Genomic DNA, 21,942 nt, shown 5'->3' with positions numbered 1-21,942 from the left:
GCAGCGAAAGGCTTAATGGTCTTCTAGATATTGACCAAAATCTATAACAACATAAAATATTTTACCTCAAAAAAGTATTTTGCCTTTTACATATTTTTTGAGAAAAAGACATTTTTGTTACACTCTAAAGGTTTTTATTGTAACCGTTGGAGATTATGACATTATGCAACTGTTTCGGCACCAGTTCTACCACCTTGCGACATGTTTACGCGGTTATTTTCTCCAATTTTCCTACATTAATTTCTTTGACAATATGTTTTATTAATTTTGGTCATTACCTACATTAATCTCTAAGAAAATCAGTGAAAAATGATTCGCCGCTACCTTCAAATCCTAACAAAAGCGTAAAAAATAAATAAAAAGCTAAGACGCATGGCGAATAGTGAAAGAAATTATAGTTTGGAACTATGAAAATCAAGAACAGAGACAAAAAATTATTTAAAAAATCGCGAAGATCCTTCCTGACCGCTTCCAAAAATTAATCGTGTCTTCAATATTAATCTCGGAACCAATGTCTTGCATAAATTGCCCACCAGTTTCCAAAATCCAGAGATATTGACGGTTTTGTAGCAAATAAAACATTAGAAAATAATTGGAAAATATAGGGAAACAATCATCCCTTGCCAAGTCCTCTGAAGTTATAAAATTGTATTTTAAAACTGGTGCGTTTAAGTGGCGAATGTATTTAAATATATTTGCATCGGATGACCCTCACATGTTGCGGGAAAATACCAATAAAGAGCGATCTATTTTGTCTTATTTATTAAAAAATAATATGGTTTTTTCTTTCTATAACACCGTCAATATCTTTGGATTTTGGAACCTTGTGGACACTTCATCCAAGACATTGGTTCCGAGATTAGTATTGAAGACACGATTAATTTTTGGAAGCGGTCAGGAGTGATCTTCGCTATTTTTTAAATAATTTTTTGTCTCTGTTCTTGATTTTCATAGTTCCAAACTATAATTTCTTTCACTATTCGCGATGCGTCTTAGCTTTTTATTTATATTTTACGCTTTTGTTAGGATTTGAAGGTAGCGGCGAATCATTTTTCACTGATTTTCTTAGAGATTAATGTAGGTAATGACCAAAATTAATAAAACATATTGTCAAAGAAATTAATGTAGGAAAATTGGAGAAAATAACCGCGTAAACATGTCGCAAGGTGGTAGAACTGGTGCCGAAACAGTTGCATAATGTCATAATCTCCAACGGTTACAATAAAAACCTTTAGAGTGTAACAAAAATGTCTTTTTCTCAAAAAATATGTAAAAGGCAAAATACTTTTTTGAGGTAAAATATTTTATGTTGTTATAGATTTTGGTCAATATCTAGAAGACCATTAAGCCTTTCGCTGCGTTTCTTGCAGATATTGGATACTAAACTACCCACAAACATACTACACATAAATATTCGACTTTTTGACCACTAATTTGATGGTTTCAAACGAATTTATTGACAATTTTTCAATTTTCTAAAGAGGCAAAATACTTAATTGACTCACTGTAGATTCTAAAACGTTGTGGATAGGATAATTGCATTACATTGCAGGGCGTGTTTGGTGAAAAAAGTAGAACACATGTATTCTTATGAGAACTACCGAAATATGAATGAATTCGAGAAGCTGAACCTACCACCAAAATTGAAATGGAATCAAAGCAACAAAGACTCTTACCAACAACAATTGAATATAAATATGAGAACTCTTCAACAATGTTCTAACTTGCGAGATTTCACCTCAGTGATCGTAAAATCCTATCCTAGAAGCCCACATAAAAATAGTTCAATAACAGATGGTATGATAAGCAATGCCTGAAGGAAAGGCAAAAGACAATGAACAAATTGAATAAGTTCAGAATATCGAAAGACCCTAAAGATAGGGAATCCTACGCGGTACAAAAGAAACTATATCAAAAGATGTTAGCAGACAAGAAAATTCAGTACTACAAAAGCATCGAGAGTAGGTTAGAGACAATATCAGACAGTAAAGCGTGGTGGGAATTGGCAAAAGAATTAAGGAATAAACATAATGATATTGGATGCGACATCACCGCAGATAGCCTAAAGGACTATTTTGATTTACTGTTAAACCCATCTATCCAATACATTATATACATTATGTGCGAAATTTGGTTCGAAACGATAACCTTGGTAGCAACTTTTCGCTGATGGAGGTAAGGCGTGATCTTTTTTATACATGTATCAGACGAATTTTTAATTCACCTATGTAACGCATATACACATATCTTAAATGGATACAATGACTTCGATATGTTTCGTAGAAGTATCATATTCCCAATCTTTAAGAAAGGACATCCAAATGATCCTACCAACTACAGAGGAATATCCTTTATGAATTGCATAGCGAAACTTATGATGGGAATGGTTAATAATAGAATTACGGATTGGATAAATGAAAACCGAATACTCAATGAATACCAAGGAGGCTTCCGAAAAGGGTATTCGACGACAACGTATTTAACTTAATGCCAATAGTAAATTTGAAATTAAATGAAGACAGGAAAGTATACGCTTTTTTGTCGATTTCAAGGCAGCCTTTCTTATTTACAAACTACACGAAGTAGGACTGTCTAACAATATGCTATATTTCATTGAAATAGTTTACATGAATACGAGATCGGCAGTTTGGACAGGAGAGACGCTTTCTGATTATTTTGAAACTAAATCTGGCGTGAAGCAAGGCTGCTTGTTATCACCAATACTGTTTGCCTTATATTTAAATGATATGCACGATTCTCTTGGAGGTGGTCTATATATAGATGAAATAAATATAAGATTGTTGATGTATGCTGACGATATAGTGATTATGTCTATTACAGCAAATGATAAACGAACTGACTCTTTATTGTAACAAATGGGGAATGCAAGTTAATCAAACAAAATCAGAAGTCATAGTTTTCCGAAAAGGAGGTAGATTAACGACAAGCGATAACTGGTTTTATAAAGGTGACGTTCTCAGAGTGGTGAACGAGTATAGATATCTCGGCATGTTACTCACCCCGAAACTATCATTCTCAAAACATATATCAATGAAAAATTAAGCTGCTAAATCTTGCCTCAATGCTACTTGGAGAAATTTTATTGCAAAACCTAAAATATCTTTATCAGCGAAGTGGAAAATGTTTTTAGCAGTATGTCGTTCAATACAGAGTTATGGGTCACAAGTATGGGGATACCTACACTTTGATGACGTTGAAAAACTGTACAGATTTTAAAATAAACGTATCCTCAAGTTGTCAGAGAATACACCCAACTACATCATAGCTTTGGAAACAGGTTATGAAGCAGGATTTATTTACACATACACACTTCACCTGAAATACATGGCTAAGCTGCTCATTGAGCTCAACAGCCAACGGCTTCCACATATCCTGGCAACAAAAATAAAGCAAAGAAACAAATCTTGGTACAGAGATTTTAATGAGCGGTTAAACATCTATAATATTGACCAGCAAGGCATGGACCATAGTAAAGACAGCTGGTACAAAGTAAGTCAAAAACTGATAATGGAAATAAAAAATGATAACTACAACTCACACTATCGGAAATCTCAAGAAAGCGAAAGCCGCATCTATAAATTTCTGAACCCTGAGGCAGGAGCAACAAGAGCTGGGATGCTGGGGTTAAACTACAACAACTATAGATCGGATATACATAGTTTATGCTCAATATTCAATTTACGAGAAGCAGAGAGTACTCAGCATTTTATTGGGAGATGTCCAATATTTACCAACATCAGAAAACGCTATTTAAAAAAAAAACGTCCTATCTGATAATGATGTAATTAACGTACTAAACGGTGGTGGAGATACACAGTCTTACATAAGTACAATTCAATTGGTGTCCAAGGATTATATAACACCATATTAAAACACAATTCAAGGTCTTCTGTATGTAATTTGAGCCAAGAATTCCGAGGAATCTATTAACTTCCTGAGATATCCTAGGAAAAATGTGAATTTGTCGACACCCAGGAAGGTGTGTTATGCACAAGGTCAACTAAAAAGCTTTCTAGGATCTCAAAATCTATAATCTGACACTAATATTGTGGCTTTTGTATACTCAAATACCTAAAACGGAAAGAAATCAGCAAGGGTCCGCTTTAACGAGCTGTACAAGAAGTTTGGCATTAAATAACGGCACTTAACACCCAAAAATTATTTTTTTTTTTCTCTAAAATATATCTCGGACACCCAGACACATTCGCCAAAACAATAAAATGTATAAATTTTGCTGCTAATTCCATAAATTGTACGATAATACCCATATTTCTTTGGGGCGTATGTATACTTTTGTAAGTATCATTTTTTGGTTTTTGTAAAATTTACCGTTATTTATATTATGGAATATACTTTTGTTGTATTAAATATTGTTTATTAGTGAGACGAAATAAACCTGTGTACTTGGAATTTCATAAATATCATTACTTTTTCTAAAACCCGAGATTTATGGGGCGTACGTATACTTATGTAAGACTGTGTATATTTTCTTCGGTTTATGACAACATTGTGTTTTCCAATATGTTTTTGTATTTGAAACAGATCCCTGCATTTGTAACGTGATATATTGCGTAAAGACCATACCAGGAAAATCAGCCTCACACCATAAGGTTGCCAATTCCAATTTTTTGTAACCACTATATAAAATTCCTTTACCTTGAAGTTGAAGTTCCTCCATACACATAAACCGCTATGCGACGATCGTTTCGTTAACTGGTTAGGTTAAACATCATCAGTTAGGTTAACATCAAATGACTCGTCTTCGGTAATAAAAAGCTTCAATTTAAAGTTCACAATCTTTTAAGCATAAATAGAGGCTCCAAATGATGAAAATTGTCTAGCAACAACAACATCTAATATGCCTGATGATGTTAGCCCAACCAGTTACCGAAATGATCGTCGCATAACGGTTGATGTGTATGTAGGACTTTGCTACATATAAATTTTTCAATGTAATCTCCTAAGGTCATATAGCTCGATTAAGTTAAATTAATTTAAAAAAGTTATTTCATTTCATTGCTCTAGAAGGTATTTTGCCATTTTTTTCATTTACGGGTTCCGGGCCAACCATTTAGTGGTCAACAAAACTTTTCTGCCATCCGATTTGAGTTATTGGATGCAACAAACAAGATATGTATGTATATCTGTCCAATTTGGAAATAAATTTGGCAATTACATTGAAATCGTTTCAGATTTGGATATACACTGCCGCTCACTTGAATAGAACCCCCTACGAAATTTTTTCAACCTCCATTGATTCTTGCCAGAGCAGGATATACCGGGTGTATTCTTAATCAGGTGGGATTTACTTGTACTCAAAATAACTGGAAGTATTTTGTTTTCAATATGGAGTGAATATGTATCATACAATCTTTCTATATACATATCCAAGTTTTAAAAGAGGGTTCTATTCAAATGAGCCATTTTTTGACTTTATTTTGCATTCGTTGTATAATTCTTATATAAATAGTATTTGAATACAGTGAATGACTAAGTTTACTCCAAACACATGAAAGTCGGAAAAAATTAAGGTTGAAAAATTTGGTATATATATGTATTTTCGGTAGATTTGAAGAATTTGATGCACCAAACACAAAATTAGGCAGACATTTGTTGGAATTTGGAAAATTTGAAATTTCTTTACTGGTTTTTTATTATTTATTTACTATTTTTATTATTAAAATAGGGAACTTTCAAAATTTCTCTGTTCAATGTGTTTTGTAATGAGTGTTATACACTATTATAACACAAATCTCAATGAAAAATGGTTAATTTTAGTATACTTGCAGATCGTACAAACATTTTCTGTTTTTCTATTTAATTTTAAACAAATTTTTATGTTTATTTTCACATTTAGGTACAGTAATTTTTCGTTATCTGCATTTAAAAACATGCCGTTTATAACATTGTGCAACAAACAATTTGAACTGAGTATTGTTAGAAAGTACAGACCCAAACTACAAAAACCCTAGTTGGGTTTTGTTGTGTCAGGTCCAGCTTGGATTTTATGGCCCCATCTAAACATGGTTAAATATTGACATTTTAAAGCAATTCTGGGCTATATCTCTGAAATCTATGTGAATCTTCATTTGACCTCTGAAGCAAATTTGTAGATAAGTGCAAGAGTAAAATATTTGCAGAAATAATTAACTCGAAAAATTACATTTATTGTCTCAAATTTTATAAAATTTCCATAATTTGTATACATTTCGCACCATATCTTTAAAACCGTTAATTTTTTCTTACTGTTTTCTTTTGGGAAAATGTTCGCTGGAATGTAATACACAACTTTTCAGAACATACCACTTTTGTAATGCTCTATCACGTTGATTTTAGTATATTTTTCAACGACGACTTAATAAATATGTCAAAAATGTAGTTAAAACCGAAATGCGAGAATAAACTGTTGGTGTGAACTTTGTTTGAAATACGTGTTGTAAAAGATATGATGCAAAATACCGCTGAAACCACATGAAATAAGCATTTTTGAGTTTCAGAATGTTCTGAAGAATTGCTGAGAACTTTATTTGGAATATTTTTGCAAAAGGTTATTTAGTTAAACTCCCAATAGTTCAGCTCATACTGGCCAGAATTTCATCAATTATGTAAAATTGTCTATATTGTTTAGATTTTGATGCCCTTTTTTATGTGGTCTGTTTAAAATATATGTAAGTTCTACTAGTTTAGGGCTACAATATTGCCAAAGACAGCATGGCCAAATTCCTAATCGTTTCTGAGATAAAGGTCCGATAAATGCAAAAAAAACTGTAGTTTTACCCCGGTTTATATCAGGCCATAAAATCCGAACTGGATCTGACAGGACAAAACCCTACTAGGGTTTTTGTAGTCTCAATATGTACTTTCAAAAATGCATACTAGAAGTTGTTTGCATTTTCAGTGTTTCATAGTGTAATACGACAGTAATAAGATTTTTTAATGTTTATTAAAAAGAAAACAAACAATTTAAAATAAACACGATTTGACCCCGACGTGATTTGAACACGCAACCTTCTGATCTGGAGTCAGACGCGCTACCGTTGCGCCACGGAGTCACACGATTTAAAAAAATATCATATAAATTGTTTTGAATCAAACCTGTATTGTAAGCAAGCTACAAATTGCAAAAAAAAAAACAATATTTTCGTTTCTGTACGGGCTGCCAATTCTGAGGGAAGAGGAATTTCGTTGCACATTTTTAATGAAATTAAATTTATTAATTATGTACGTATGTAGTTTTTATATAAAACATTTTTTTCTCAAAAATTCTAACTTGACCCCGACGTGATTTGAACACGCAACCTTCTGATCTGGAGTCAGACGCGCTACCGTTGCGCCACGGAGTCATACATAAAAATTGTTTTAAAAACAACATACAAATTACCTTTTACTAAACCCAGGTTAAAAATAAGTTACAAATCGCAAAAAAAAAACTATTTTCAAATTTCTTTTCGTTTTTGCACGGAACAGGAATTTCTATAGAGTAGAGAGAAAGAGAAATTGTTTTATGTATATTTTTTCAAAATGTCCGGCTAATGATTGCTTGCTACCAACATTATTCAGTTTTTAAGAAAACGCATTTTTTCTCAAAAATTTTATTTTGACCCCGACGTGATTTGAACACGCAACCTTCTGATCTGGAGTCAGACGCGCTACCGTTGCGCCACGGAGTCATACAAAAACATGTATTTCAAAAAACACCATACAAATTACCTTTTACCAAACCCAGGTTAAAAATAAGTTACAAATCGCAAAAAACCATTTTCAAATTTCTTTTCGGTTTTGCACGGAACAAGAATTTCTATAGAGTAGAGAGACATTGTTTTATGTATATTTTTCAAAATGACCGGCAAATTATTGCTACAAACATTACTCAATTTTTAAGAAAACGCCCTTTTTCTCAAAAATCAAATTTTGACCCCGACGTGATTTGAACACGCAACCTTCTGATCTGGAGTCAGACGCGCTACCGTTGCGCCACGGAGTCTAACGTTCGCCAAGAAAACCTTCTATGTTTTGTTGAACATGCATTGTTACTTATTTTTGTAGTCGCTGTGTTGGGGGTTCTGTTGTGCGCTGTGCTATTTATAGCTCACACTTGTGATTGTACTGCCTGCAACTGGCGAGTGGCTGTTAATCAATCGGAGGTTCTTTCCCATTCTGTACGTTACGTTCAACCATTAGCTAAATGTTTTTTTTTTTTCGAATTGATTAAATAAACCACCAATTGAAACTTATGTAGGTATTCAGATAAGAAAGATATTTTGGGTATGATCATTTTTTACTAAAGGAGCGAAGATGATTCGAACACCCTTCAAAAATGAGTAAAATCGTTATTTATAGCAGATATTGCAGAAAAAATTGTAATATTCATTTATCGGGTAGAGAATGGGAGATAATTTTGGAGAGTTTTGTGACTGAGAACTTACACCCCGGTTACACTTAACCGAATTAACCCAGTGGGTTTGGATTTCAAATGTCAATTCCATAGCGCAAACGTCAAATAAATCCTCTCGAAGTGGGTTAACCCGGCAAAAAACTCTAGTGTAACCGTACTATTACAAGATTTTGCAAGCAACATTTTCCTTGTAAGAATTTGCAAGTTTGATCAGTTGATTTAAATTCGAATGTTTTGTGGCGGACTTTGCAATTTTTGGCAAAACCATAAACATTTAGTTATTGAAATACAAAAATTCAAAGTTAACAAGTAAAAAAGCATTAAGTTCGGCCGGGCCGAACTTTTCATACCCTCCACCATAAAATATTCATTCCTGTCCCCAACTTTAAGTGAGTACGTTAAAATGTCAGATAATGTACATAAAATGCTTCATTCGGGAGGCCCTTTTTTATGGTGCCTATATCTAACTGTTGACAATTTTTGGTGGGCTAGAAATTGGGAGGTACTGTTATATGGGGGTTATAATAAAACATGGGTCTATGTTGAGAGTTTTTGATGGGAGCCTTTAATGTCAAATAACTCCTAATTCGGTTAAAAAATTTAGCAAGAATCCTCAAAATATCAAAAATCGGTACATAACGTGGGAACTTCAAATGCCATTAGCAGCTAGTTCGGAGGTATCTGGGCTATACGAAAATATGAACTTAAATGAACAATTTTTGTTGCAGAATTTTTGTTGACTTTTAAATTTCAAATTACAGAAAGTTCGTCCAAAAATAAAGCTAAGGTACGGAAAATCGGGAGGTTTGTTTTGGGGCTATACAAAAACATGGACCTACGTTCGGTTAAACATTTTAAGTAAAATCCTCAAAGTACCGAAAATCGGGAAGTATCGTTATATTGGGGCTATGTTGAAAATTGTTGATGCAGATGTGTGGTGACCACTACAACCTTCAAATGTCACATTACAGTTAGTTCTGTTAAAAATTGTAGCTAAAATTGCCAAATTACTGAAAATTGGGAGGTACCGTTACATGGGAGCTATATCCGAACATGGACCTGTGTTGACAATTTTTGATGGAGAGGTGTTGTGACCACTAAGAACTTCAAATGTCAAATTACTGCTAGTTCGGTTTAATATTGTAGCTAAAATCATCAAATTACTGAAAATCGGGAGGTACCGTTATATAGGGGCTTTCTTGACAATTTTTAGTGGAGAGGTGAGGTGACCACTAAGAATTTCAAATGTCAAATGTTCAAATTACAGATAATTCGGTTAAAACTTGTTGGTAAAATTCTCAAAATACCTGAAATCGGGCGGTAAGGTTATATGGAGGCTATTCCAAAACATGGACCTATGTCCACTAGTTATCTAAGTTTATTGACATTTAAGAACCCTAAATATCAATTGATAGCTAAATCGGTCTGAAAATGTAGATAAAAACGTCAAAATGTCGTAAATCAGGGAAACCGTTATATGGGGGCTATACCAACACGTGGACCTAGGTCCACAACTTTTTTTTATATAAGTTTAGTTACACTTAAGAACCCTAAATGTCAAATTATAGCTATATCGGTCTGAAAATGTAGCTAAAAACGTCAAAATACCGTAAATAGGGGTGTTCCGTTATATGGGGGCTATACCAAAACGTAGACCTATGTCCACAACTTCTAATGTATAAGTTTATTGATACTTAAGAACCCTAAATGTCAAATTATAGCTAAATCGGTCTTAATATGTAGCTAAAAACGTCAAAATACCGCAAATCGGGGGGTACCGTTATATGGGGGCTATACCAAAACGTGGACCTATGTCCGCAACTTTTGCTATATAAGTTTATTAACACTTAAGAACCCTAAATGTCAAATTATAGCTACATCGGTCTGATAATGTAGCTAAAAATGTCAAAATACCGTATATCGTGGGGTACTGTTATATGGGGGCTATACCAAAACGTGGACTTATGTCCACAACTTTTGTTATATATGTTTCTTGACTCTTAAGAACCCTAAATGTCAAATTAAAGCTAAATCGGTATAAAAATGTTGCTAAAAACGTCAAAATACCGCAAATCGGGGGTACCGTTATATTGGGGCTATACCAAAACGGGGACCTATGTCCACAAGTTTTGTTATATATGTTTATTGACACTTAGGAACCTTAAATGTCAAATTATAGCTACATCGGTCTGAAAATGTAGCTAAAAACGTCAAAATACCGCAAATCGGGGGGTACCGTTATATGGGGGCTATACCAAAACGTGGACCTATGTCCACAACTTCTAATATATAAGTTTATTAACACTTAAGAACCCTAAATGTCAAATTATAGCTACATCGGTCTGATAATGTAGCTAAAAACGTCAAAATACCGTATATCGGGGGGTACCGTTATATGGGGGCTATACCAAAACGTGGACCTATGTCCACAAGTTTTGTTATATATGTTTATTGACACTTAAGAACCCTAAATGTCAAATTATAGCAAAATCAGTCTGAAAATTTAGCTAAAACCGTCAAATTACCGTAAATCGGGGGTACCGTTATATGGGGGCTATACCAAAACGTGGACCCATGTCCACAAGTTTTGTTATATATGTTTATTGATACTTAAGAACCCTAAATGTCAAATTATAACCAAATCGGTCTGAAAATGTAGCTAAAAACGTCAAAATACCGTAAATCGGGGGGTACCGTTATATGGGGGCTATACCAAAACGTGGACCGATATAGCCCATCATCGAACTTGACCTGCCTGCAAACAAAAGACGCATTTTCCCAAAATTTCAGCGTCCTATCTCCATTTTTGTGGATGCTAGAGTGATTACCACAGACGGACGGACGGACGGACGGACGTGCTCAGATCGACTTAGAATTTTACCCTGATCAAGAATATATATACTTTATAGGGTCGCAAATGAGTATTTCGATGCGTTACAAACGGAAAAACAAACTTAATATACCCTCCATACTATGGTGGAGGGTATAAAAAAGAGAAGAGATAACTAAATAAATTATGGAAAACGACTTATTTTGTAAAATAACTTATTTTTTAGTTTGTGGTGATTGTTTTATTTCTAAGGTATCAGATCGCAGCACAAAGCGGGGCATCCATGGAGCAGGTGGAACACTATGTGGACGGCTAGCCGTTAATTTATGATATGTAGCAATGAATACTCAAATAATTTTCGTAAACAACCTTCGATTTTTAAATTAAATCTTATCTCCAAACTTCTTGTTTGTCAAATCTTCTGACATCTTGCAAGTTTTTGCAAATTGTTGTTCGATAAAATTCTGCAAATTTTTAGCTTCAATAGAGTAAAATTAGTAAAGAGAAGTTACCCAGAACTTGTTGAGTACTTGCAAGTACTTATTACTTGCGAAGTTATCGTAAAAGTTGTAACAGTCGTAAACGATTTTCATATAAATTTTGTGTACCGGAACGCAAAATGTGTAAAAGTGGTAAAAATTTTAAAAACTTTTTAGTTCTGGAACAGAGCTAAAATTATATTTTTACTAGTTCCATCATTTAAGGATAGATGGCATTCAGAGTCGAGGCAAAATTCATATTCGAACACCTTAAGGCACTACCGTTTTGCTTTTTTGAAGGGTTTTTCTAGGCTTTTTGTACTTGAATATCCTTGCGCAGGTCTCTGATGTTCAGAAACGTAAAATTTAGTAAAGTTGGAACTTTTTTAAAAATGTAATTGTTTTAAAAATATTGTAAATTTTCTACAAAACTAAGCATTATTGTTAAAGAAATGAACAGTAATGGCAAATTTTGGATTGGTATGGCTAAAACTAGCTAATATTATCTGTTCTATGACAAAATAGTTGGTTCTTATAAAAATAAATGGTGTCAGCTCATAAAAATGTAAGCCTGCCTAAGCTTATGGTAGGACATTTCTAATTTCCACGTATGAAAATGAACACGTTTCCTTCACTAAGTGGTTTAAAACTCATTATAACACATTAAAATTTTAATTTTATAACTCATTATAATTTTAGAGTACACTCATACCTCTTTATACGGCCCCTCTTTTTACGGCATTTCTCTATAACTAAATATTTTTTTGAGGATTGGTTCAACAATTATTTTTGTTCAGAAGTGAAAGCCTGTTTGCAAAAAAAAAAAAGATTATACATTCAAGGATGTCATTAAAAATATTAATGAGTCTTGGAACGAGGTACAATCAACAACACTGAACAGGGCTTGGAAATCAGCCTGGCCTGAGTGTGTTGTAACATATGAAATCGATATTGCTTCCGGCTCTGAAATTTACATGAACATATTAGGAATAGCCGTGAATCACGGGTTTGAAAATTTGAGCGAAAGTGATATTGTCAATTTGCTGAATTCAGAGAGTGAACAGTATACAGACGAAGAACTATTGCAATTGGAATCAGGTCATAATATTGAGGACATAGAACTCATTAGATACAGAAAAATAAAAAATAAACATAAATGTTTCATAAGCATGAAAAAAATTGCGAATAAATATCTTGGATCCCAGACAGAGTGAATAAGTTTTGTTTAGATTGCATTTCGACATTTAAACCCAGGATTTGCCTATTGATTTTCCATAATTATTGCAGTGACGTGAATTTCGGACCACTTAGTGAAGGATACGTGTTCATTTTCACACGTATAAATGAGAAATATCCTACGATAAGCTTAGACAGGCTTAAATTTTCATGAGCTGGCACAATTTATTTTTAATAAGGACCACGTATTTTGTCATAGAACAGCTAATATTAGCCATAAATTAAATTTGTTAAATATTTCCATCGTTAACTTTACTAAGTTTTATGTTTCTGAACAACAGAGGCCTCCGCAAGGATATTCAAGTACGAAAAAGTCGTACTTTACCTAGAAAAATCCTCAAAAAAAAAAACAAAAATGTAGTACCTTAAGGTGTTTGAATATGATGTTTGCCTCAACTCTGAACGTCATCTGCCCTTAAATTATGGATCTAGTTTAAATATATTTTTGTTATACCCTACACCACTATGTGGGCAGGGTATTATAAGTTGGTTTTGGCCAAAAAGTTTGTAACGCATCGAAATAATGGTCTTAGACCCATACTTATACATATATATCAAAATGAATGTCTCGACGAGCTGCGTCGATCTGGCTATGTGTGTCCGTCCGTCAGTCCGTCTGTCCGTCTGTCCATCTAAACCTTTTGGATGTTGATGGGGGTCCCGGAGGGGAAGAAGCCTATTGATTTTGGAGATGGTCGGATAATATTTAGGGGACGGAAAGGGCAAAAAACTTAGGTGGATAAAAATACAACGTTTTTTTCCAAAGCCAATATCTCAGCTTCTATATGGGGTATACCAAAAGCAAAACCTGACAATGAAAGCGGAAAATATCACCTTTCTAATGATGTAAAGTAGGTGCTCGTAGGTGATCAAACAACGAAGATATCGCAATAGTAGCAAATAAAACCCCAATTTTCATTTTTGCGATTTTAATTATATTGACAAATATCACAGCTATAGTTGTAAAATTTCCAAAAGCAAAGCCTCACTATGAAAGTAGAAGATCCCGTCTTTACAATGATGCAAATTAGGTCAGCGTAGGTAACCAAATAACGGAGATATCGCAATATTCGATAATACATCCCATTTTTCTATTTTTTGGAAATCGTCGCAATATTGATCGGATTGTCACGAAAATTTCAGGGTTAATGGGGGTCTCACAGATGAAGAAGCATATTGATTTTGGTGATGATATTTAGGGGTCGGAATGGGCAAACACTTATTTGGAGAAAAGTCAACATTTTATTTCAAAGCCAATATCTCTGTTTCTTTAAGAGGTATATCAAAAGCAAAACCTGGAAAGGAAAGTAGAAAATATCACCTTTACGACGGTGTAAAGCAGGTTGTCGTAGGTGGTCAAATAGCAAAGATATGGCAATAGCCGATAATGTATCCCATTTTCCGATTTTTTTGTAATCACGCTACAGGTCGCAATTTTGATCAGATGGTCACGAAATTTTGGGGGTTAATGGGGGTCACAAAAAGAAAAAAGCCTATTGATTTAAATGATGGTAGGATAATATTCAAGGGTCGGAATGGGCAAAAACTTATTTGGAGAAAAGGTCTACGTTTTATTTCAAAGCCAATATTTCTGTTTCTTTAAGAGGTATATCAAAAGCAAAACCTGGCAAGGAAAGTAGAAAATATCGCCTTTACAACGATGTAAAGTAGGTTGTCGTAGCTGCAAACAACAGAGATATCGCAATAGTCGGTAATGCATCCCATTTTCCGATTTGTTAGTAATCACGCTACAGGTCGCAATTTTAATCGGATCGTCACGAATTTAAGTTGATGCGGGCCCCACAGAGGAAGAAGCCTACTGATTTTGGTGATAGTCGGATAATATTTAGGGGTCGGAATGGGGAAAAACTCATTTGGAGACAAATTCAAAGTTTTATTCTTTGTGAATATATCGGCTTCTAGCAGGGGTATTCCAACGGCAAAGCCTGTCAATGGAAGAAGAAAATATTACCTTTACATTGATGTAAAGCAGGTTGGCGAATGTGGTCAAACAAGGGAGATACCACAATAGTCGGTAATGCATCCAATTCTTCCATTTTTTGCAATCAAGCTACAGGTCATAATTTTGATCGGATGGTCACGAAATTTTGGTTGCTTATGGGGGTCCCAAAGACAAAGAGTCATATTATTTTTTGTGGTAGTCGGTTTATATTCCCTAAAAGAAATATTTACCACTGAAAAGCTTATGCACAGGGGTAGTGGTGTAGGGTATCACATGGTCGGCCCCGTCCCGACTATAGCCTTTGCTCACTTGTTTCATTTAAACCAAAAAGTGATGCTGCGTGAACACGGCCCCCCATTCGTTGCAGTAACAATCCTTGAAATGCATCCTCTTTGCAGTATCGCACCAGAAGTGAAGGTGGGGTATTATCGTTTCTAATGCACCAGTCTGTTCAATAGAAACTTATCTCGCTTGATCATGGCTCTAGTGACCTGCACATGGAATGTATGGGGGCGGCGGTCAGGTGTGGAACTACCGAGGTACAGTTGTTTAACGTATGTATATATCCCGACGATAAATAGCTGTACTCCCGGTTACCTAAATTAGCCCGCTTTTATAAAGTCATAATCGATTGGCCTGGGGGGTCTTCAATGTTGATCATGAATTGTGACATTCCGTCCGCGGGAATGACCAGAGGGTTAAAGTGCTGGGTGAGCAGATTCACAGCTCAACGTTGTGCAAGTTCAATGAGGACGCCCCTGTAAGAATTAGCGGCACAGTTCTCCATATATGACGTCACTTTACAAAACTTACCCCCAGAAATTTGTCAGTATAGGATTCACGTTTTGATATAGCCCCCATAGAAAGATACTGCCCGATTTTCGGTAGTTTCAAGATTTAATCGTATTATCCTACAGAAATGGGCAAAATTCCGTATATAGTCTTCGTTGGATATGTACAACATTCCAGCAGAGAATTGTAGGTATAGGTATAGCCCCTATAGAAAGGTACCTCCCAATTTTCGGTACTTTGAAGGTTTTAGCCACATTATCTGACTGAAATGACTGAAATTTCGTATTAAATATTCGCTATGGGTATAAAGCATGCCCTCTCTGTGGGCTATGGATGCACGCTTCAATAGATAGGGGCTGTCTATCTGAGAGGTATTGCGGGTTCTCAGATTTGTCTTTTAAAGGATTAGTTTACTGTACTGAGTGTAACTTGATATTTCAGATTCTCAATGGGTAGAAAATCTCCACAAAGCTTAGTACTTTTATAAACGTGGGGAGTAACCGATGTGGTCCAAGTTTTGCAAATCGTAATATTTCTCCCTGACACAGATTGGATTCGAAACTACACCACATTTCAAAATTTTTAGCAAAAGCTCTCGGATTGTTTTACAATAATAATTTTTCGGGAGCAAGTCCATATTTCCTGACATAATGGACCAAAAATGCAAAAAATATCCCTGTCGGCACCAACTAAAATGACTGATGAGCACGATAACTAAAACTTGGTTTAGACTATGAACTTATACGATGATTAAGTGCATTATCTCGATTTATTTGACGTATATTGTATGGAAATGACAACGTAAATCGACTGGATTTGCTTGGTCTAGCATACCCTAGCATATTAGGAATTGAGTATCCGATTTAGCCAAAATATTCCACATGGTTAAATTTCTTCCTACATCCTACAACATAACTCCCTTCCAAAGTTCATAATTCTCGCTTAAGTGCGGTTTAAGGGTTGTTTGAGGATCTTTTAGAACTTTTTAACGAAGGTGGTTCTGTTTCAGCTATTTTACGTACTTCATAAATCAAATATTGGAAGTTATCTCAGAACTATAGAATTGAAATATGCCATGAAGAGTGACAGCTGGGTTTTGGTTTCTTTGTAAACCTGGGAATTGAAACATTCCGGTGAATGAAGAATTGCCATACTCAACATCAATCTCATCTGCGACTTGCTCCAACTGATTAGGTGAAAGATGGGCGTAGTTACCAAAGATATTCGTTAAAAAATGTTTCAGCATCGCTTTGAAAACACGTTTTTTTACCATTTAAATTTATACTATTTGCAAAACTTACTATTCAAATTTCATGAAACTAGTTAGTGTACACTGTACAAGCTTTGGTGCGTTTATCGTATTTGCCTTGTTATAATATTCGACTAACTCAACCTGAAGCTTTCATTATAATTTTTTTTGATAAAAACAAACAATTTGTAATTAATTTAAGAAAAAATAATTGAATAAAATTTATAATCGTTTGGTTGGTCAATATAATTAGCATATGTGGGAGGATAAAATGCAAGAATACCACTTGGACGGGGTTTTGGAAACTGGTATTTCACGTTCGCGTTTAAATCAAATACAAAACACAACGGTTCCTTCCCTTTCAATTTTGTTCTAATCAACTTTTTTATCACAATATTTTTCCATTTTGGTGGTAATCCCTTGATTTAAATACTAGCCAATTGCTTTCAAACTGTAGGACAAATAATTTATGATTGAAGTCCGTGCTAAATACAAATTCAGAACACAACCACACATTAGATTTTCCGTAAAGCATAATTTAAGGCGGAAACATTGAAAAAACCATGTTCCACGAAAACAAACAATTTCGCATATAGATGTCGCTGGTAGATACTAATTTCATAGACAAATTAAATATAGATGACGGAATGCTTCTTCCATTAGGTCATAGCCTAATCAAATATGGACAAAGGAATGGTTCTTCTTTATTGTTCGAAAAAAAATTTCAGATTAAGATGACATTAGTGTGCAATGATTGTGGGGTCTTTTATTTGGTTCGGTTTTGCCGTACGGACACTGACCAACAACACTGAAGTCATCGAGGTCTATTTCGTTAATATCAAAGTCTAGCTGAATAATTACTTTCCCAATCTCTAAATAATACTTTACATATTGTATTTCATGTATGTGTTGCCAAATAAAAGTTTTTATTTGCAAGAAAATTGTCGTAAAATTACAGTGACTGTCACTGAAAATGATGCAACCTGAATTAAAACATGTAGGCGTGGATTACTTGGTAACGAGTTGAGATTTTTTAACAATTCAAAAAACAATATTGTAGACTGAAAAGTTGGCTTTAAGATGGCATACAAAAATATTCCATTTACAGTACCGTTATACTAAAATTTTACCAGAAAACAAAAATGGGCATTTTTAAAATGAGCATTAAAAAGGCTGCACCACTATAATCGATTAATAATTTTCAAATTTTTCACTTTGTCTGTGTTTAGACACACAAATTTCTCGGGAAAGTAAGTTGAGTTTTTTTTTTGGGAGAGAGCGGAGAGGAAAGAGCTCCTCAGTACTCTTTCCTATCCCCTATTGCCTAAAAACTGAATTTACTTTCCCGAGAAATTTGTGTGTCTAAACACGGACTTTGTATGCCATTTTATTAATCAGAAAGGTGAAATAATTGGTTTCCTATCGTTATCAGTAGTTTTGATATTGATTTCTATAGAATAAATGTCGTTCCTGATGTAATTTTTGTATGATTGTAATTAATGCCCCTTTGCAGGCAATTTGGCTAGAAATTTCTAGTTTTTAAAGTTATTTTCAAAAAAATTACTATGAAAAACCATTAAGATGTCTAACCCTGCGTTTACAAATGCCAGTATTGGCAAGACAATAGCAAAAATACAAACCTTTTTCACAAATACATTTATAAATTTTTAAATATTTGTAGAGAAAAGTATGAATGTATTGGTGAAAATGGTTTGTAACTTTGCTATTGTCTTGCCAATACTGTCTGTGTGTAAACGCCTAGTAAGGTTCGTACAAACAATTTAATGTTATTTGGAAAGCCCTGTATAAGCCAGGCTTGCCCTATATTATGCTAGTCTTTAACGGCGTTGCCCTGATAGAGGTGAAAATCAGGACATAGCAAAAATTTTTTTGCACTTTTCTTAAAGGCAACTTTTCAGCCTAAATTAATTTTTCTCTACAACGAATAAAACTCGGAAACACAACTTTTTTTTCTTCCATTTTCACCTATTTTTACCCCTCTATAACGATGTGTTTTAATGTATAAGTGGAAAATTTCACATTATCTTGAATTATCTATACATAAAAATGTTTTTAATCGGGCGTCACGTTTAAATAGGGCATATAACAAAGTGTGGACCTAAGTTTACAATTTTTGGTGGAGAAGTTTTGTGACCTCCGGGAACCTCAAATGTCTAATTAACCTAAAATGTCGTCAAGACACCTAAAATCTGGAGGTATTATTATATGGGTGAAATACCAAAACATGGACCTATGTTGACAGGTTTTAGTGGAGATGTTTTGTGATCACTATGAACCTCAAATGGCAAATACACAGCTAGTTCAGTTGAATATTGTATCTAAAATCCTTAAAATACCGAAAAGCAGGAGAGCGGGCTGTATCAAAACATGGACGGACCCATTTTGAAAGATTTTGGAGGAAAAGTTTTGCGACCTCTGGGTCAAATGTTTTGAAATGTCAAATTACAGATAGTTCGCTAAACTAAAAGTAGCTTATCTCCTCAAATAACCTAACATCGGGGATACCGTTATGTGGCGGCTATACCAAAACATTGAGCTATGTTGACAATTTGTTTGTTGCTACCACTCGGACCCTCAAATGTCAAAGTGCCGCTATTATGTTAAAAATGTATCTAGACTTCTCAAAATGCCTAAAATCGGAAGGTACAGTCATATTGGGGCTCTACCAAAACTTGTTGACAATTTTTAGTGTAGAAGTTCCTTGACCACTGAAAGACTCAAAGAATACTCTAGGGGCAACATGTTACTAGTGTACGATTTTTGACAGTTTGAAGCCGGAGCCGGTTTTTTCTTTTTTTTTTTTAAATGCGGATGCGCGTCGTAAAATATTCAAAACTTATTATAGGATTACAGAACTAGTGATTTCACGTTGTTTGATGTGAATCTCATAAGTGTGCTCCATACAGCATCCTAGTAATTGGAGTTCAAAGTCCAAAATTTGGTGCGTACATTTTCCAAAAAACCCTATTTTTTGCGTTTAAAATTTACAAACATCACATGTCTACACCTACAATTTCTTATCCCGTTTAGCTTTTTTAATACTTAATCGCAATCTTTATTAGCATGCCATCCCACGTGATTTCCATTAAAACAAGTATCAGTCGGCTTTGCCATTCTTTGCCATTCTTCTACGGACAGATCGATTGTATTTAGGGTCTTTTTAAATGTGGATTAGGATTAAAGTTCAAAAGTTTTGCGGAGGAGGGAATGGACCGACATAGCGCATTACGGAAGTGGATCTTTTTTGAGAGTCATATCTTTTCGATAGATATCGCGCCCACAAGTCATTTCAGTGGGTTATAGTACACCTGTTTGACCAGTATGCCAGGAAGCATGGACTAGTCCACGGAAAACATATGGCTGTAAAAAGGACAACAAAGAACATCATCGGTATAAATTTCCAAAGGATCTCCGAACTGACCCTAAACTGCACTTGGACACTAATGTTGAACTTTTGTGGGGGAGGTATCCTAAGGAGAGGACCGATATGGACATTTTAGAAGTGTTTGGACAAAATATGACGAAGACCAAATTTTGGACGAAATCGGTTTAGCAGCTCGAGAGTTATTGTGCTCTCCAGCTACTACATACGGTGCCATAGGGGTTTTCTTACAACTTTCGGGCTGTTTTCCCAAGAAGTATGGACTTGCCACTGAAAAAAACTTTTACCTTAGCGACGGAGACAGCGATTACAAGTTACTTCAACAGAAATCAAAGTTAGTCAAGAGCAGGTCTTAAAGTGAACTTATCCGAAATTTTGTGAATTGACAAATATAGTCCATATTCAAACCTGATATATATCTATATTAGTATGCGTAAAGTATGGACTAAATCGGTCCTTCCCTTCAAGTGTTATCGTGCCCACAATCTTCCGACCATTTTTGAACTTTTATGGGGGAGGTTCCTGAAGGAGTGAACCGATATGGCTTATCTTCGAACTTAAACTAAGTTTGGACAAAATATTACGAAGGCCAAATGTTGGACGAATCGGCAGATCCGTTCGAGAGTTATCTTACGCTCCAACAACAACACATGGTGTCATAGGAGTTGTTTGTAATTTTCAGGCTATTTTGTCAGGCAGAATAGGCTTGCCCCTGACGAAACTTGTACCGTCGTATGGGGGGCAGTGAATACAAGTTGATATAACAAAAATCAAAGCGATTCGTGAGCTGGTCCTAAACTGAACTTTTCCGAAATTTTGTGTGGGAGGTACCCGAAGGAGTGGACCGATTTAGTCCATATTGGATCCTATGGACTAAATCGGTTACTCCCTGCAAAAGTTATCGTTCGCACAAGTTTTTTGAACATTTTCGAAACTTAAACTAAGTTTAGGCAAAATATTACGATACCCAATATTTGGTTCGAATCGGTTGATCCGCTTGGGAGTTTTACAGCCAGTTTTTGTAACTCAAATTTTCCGATTCGTTCGTTTTTGTTACACACAAAAACACATTTTGGTTTTTGTATCCAATGCTGTTTGTATGTGTGTGAAATGTGAGTGATAACCAAAAGAAACTTTTGATTTCCCTCATATACACTCCACGTCAGTAGAATAGAACACCTAAATTTTTGTTACTGTTAGCGTATTTTTCCCAAAACGAATGAATCTACGATTTTAATCTTGAAGGGATTTAAAGCCTATGATGTTCCGTATCAATCACAGAAACAATTATGTTTCTAGCTTTTCGCGAAATGATTTTCTGATCGTTTTTCCGATAGTACTATGAAAAATAGGCATTTATTTTCGCTCATCAGGATAGAACAGTCATTTTATTTTCGTGAATTGTGGAGATATTAACGCCGAATTTCCTTTCAGTCGATAAAGCGGGGCTTTCTAATTATTTTTCACCAATAAAACCATATAAATAATTCCGCGGATGCCGAAATAACAGCGTAAACGCGTTTAAATTGTCAGATAATTGAAACATCTCGGAATATCAATAAGAGTCGCACAGT

General features: G+C 34.8%; 4 non-coding genes across 4 annotated transcripts; all 4 read right to left on the bottom strand.

Moving 5' to 3' along the window:
- Positions 1-7,001: 7,001 nt before the first annotated feature.
- Positions 7,002-7,073, bottom strand: TRNAW-CCA (transfer RNA tryptophan (anticodon CCA)). Its single transcript has one exon. It is a non-coding gene; the product is annotated as a tRNA-Trp (tRNA).
- A 219-nt stretch (positions 7,074-7,292) lies between these two features.
- Positions 7,293-7,364, bottom strand: TRNAW-CCA (transfer RNA tryptophan (anticodon CCA)). The gene has a single exon. It is a non-coding gene; the product is annotated as a tRNA-Trp (tRNA).
- A 255-nt stretch (positions 7,365-7,619) lies between these two features.
- Positions 7,620-7,691, bottom strand: TRNAW-CCA (transfer RNA tryptophan (anticodon CCA)). The gene has a single exon. It is a non-coding gene; the product is annotated as a tRNA-Trp (tRNA).
- A 242-nt stretch (positions 7,692-7,933) lies between these two features.
- On the bottom strand, positions 7,934-8,005 carry TRNAW-CCA (transfer RNA tryptophan (anticodon CCA)). The gene has a single exon. It is a non-coding gene; the product is annotated as a tRNA-Trp (tRNA).
- Positions 8,006-21,942: the final 13,937 nt, after the last annotated feature.

The sequence above is a fragment of the Musca autumnalis genome, unplaced genomic scaffold (genome assembly GCF_047663935.1).
Source record: "Musca autumnalis isolate F117 unplaced genomic scaffold, ASM4766393v1 scaffold_2, whole genome shotgun sequence".
NCBI classification, from domain to species: Eukaryota; Metazoa; Arthropoda; class Insecta; order Diptera; family Muscidae; genus Musca; species Musca autumnalis.
The sequence above is the reverse complement of the archived record's forward strand: the minus strand, read 5'-3'. Positions and strand labels throughout refer to the sequence as shown.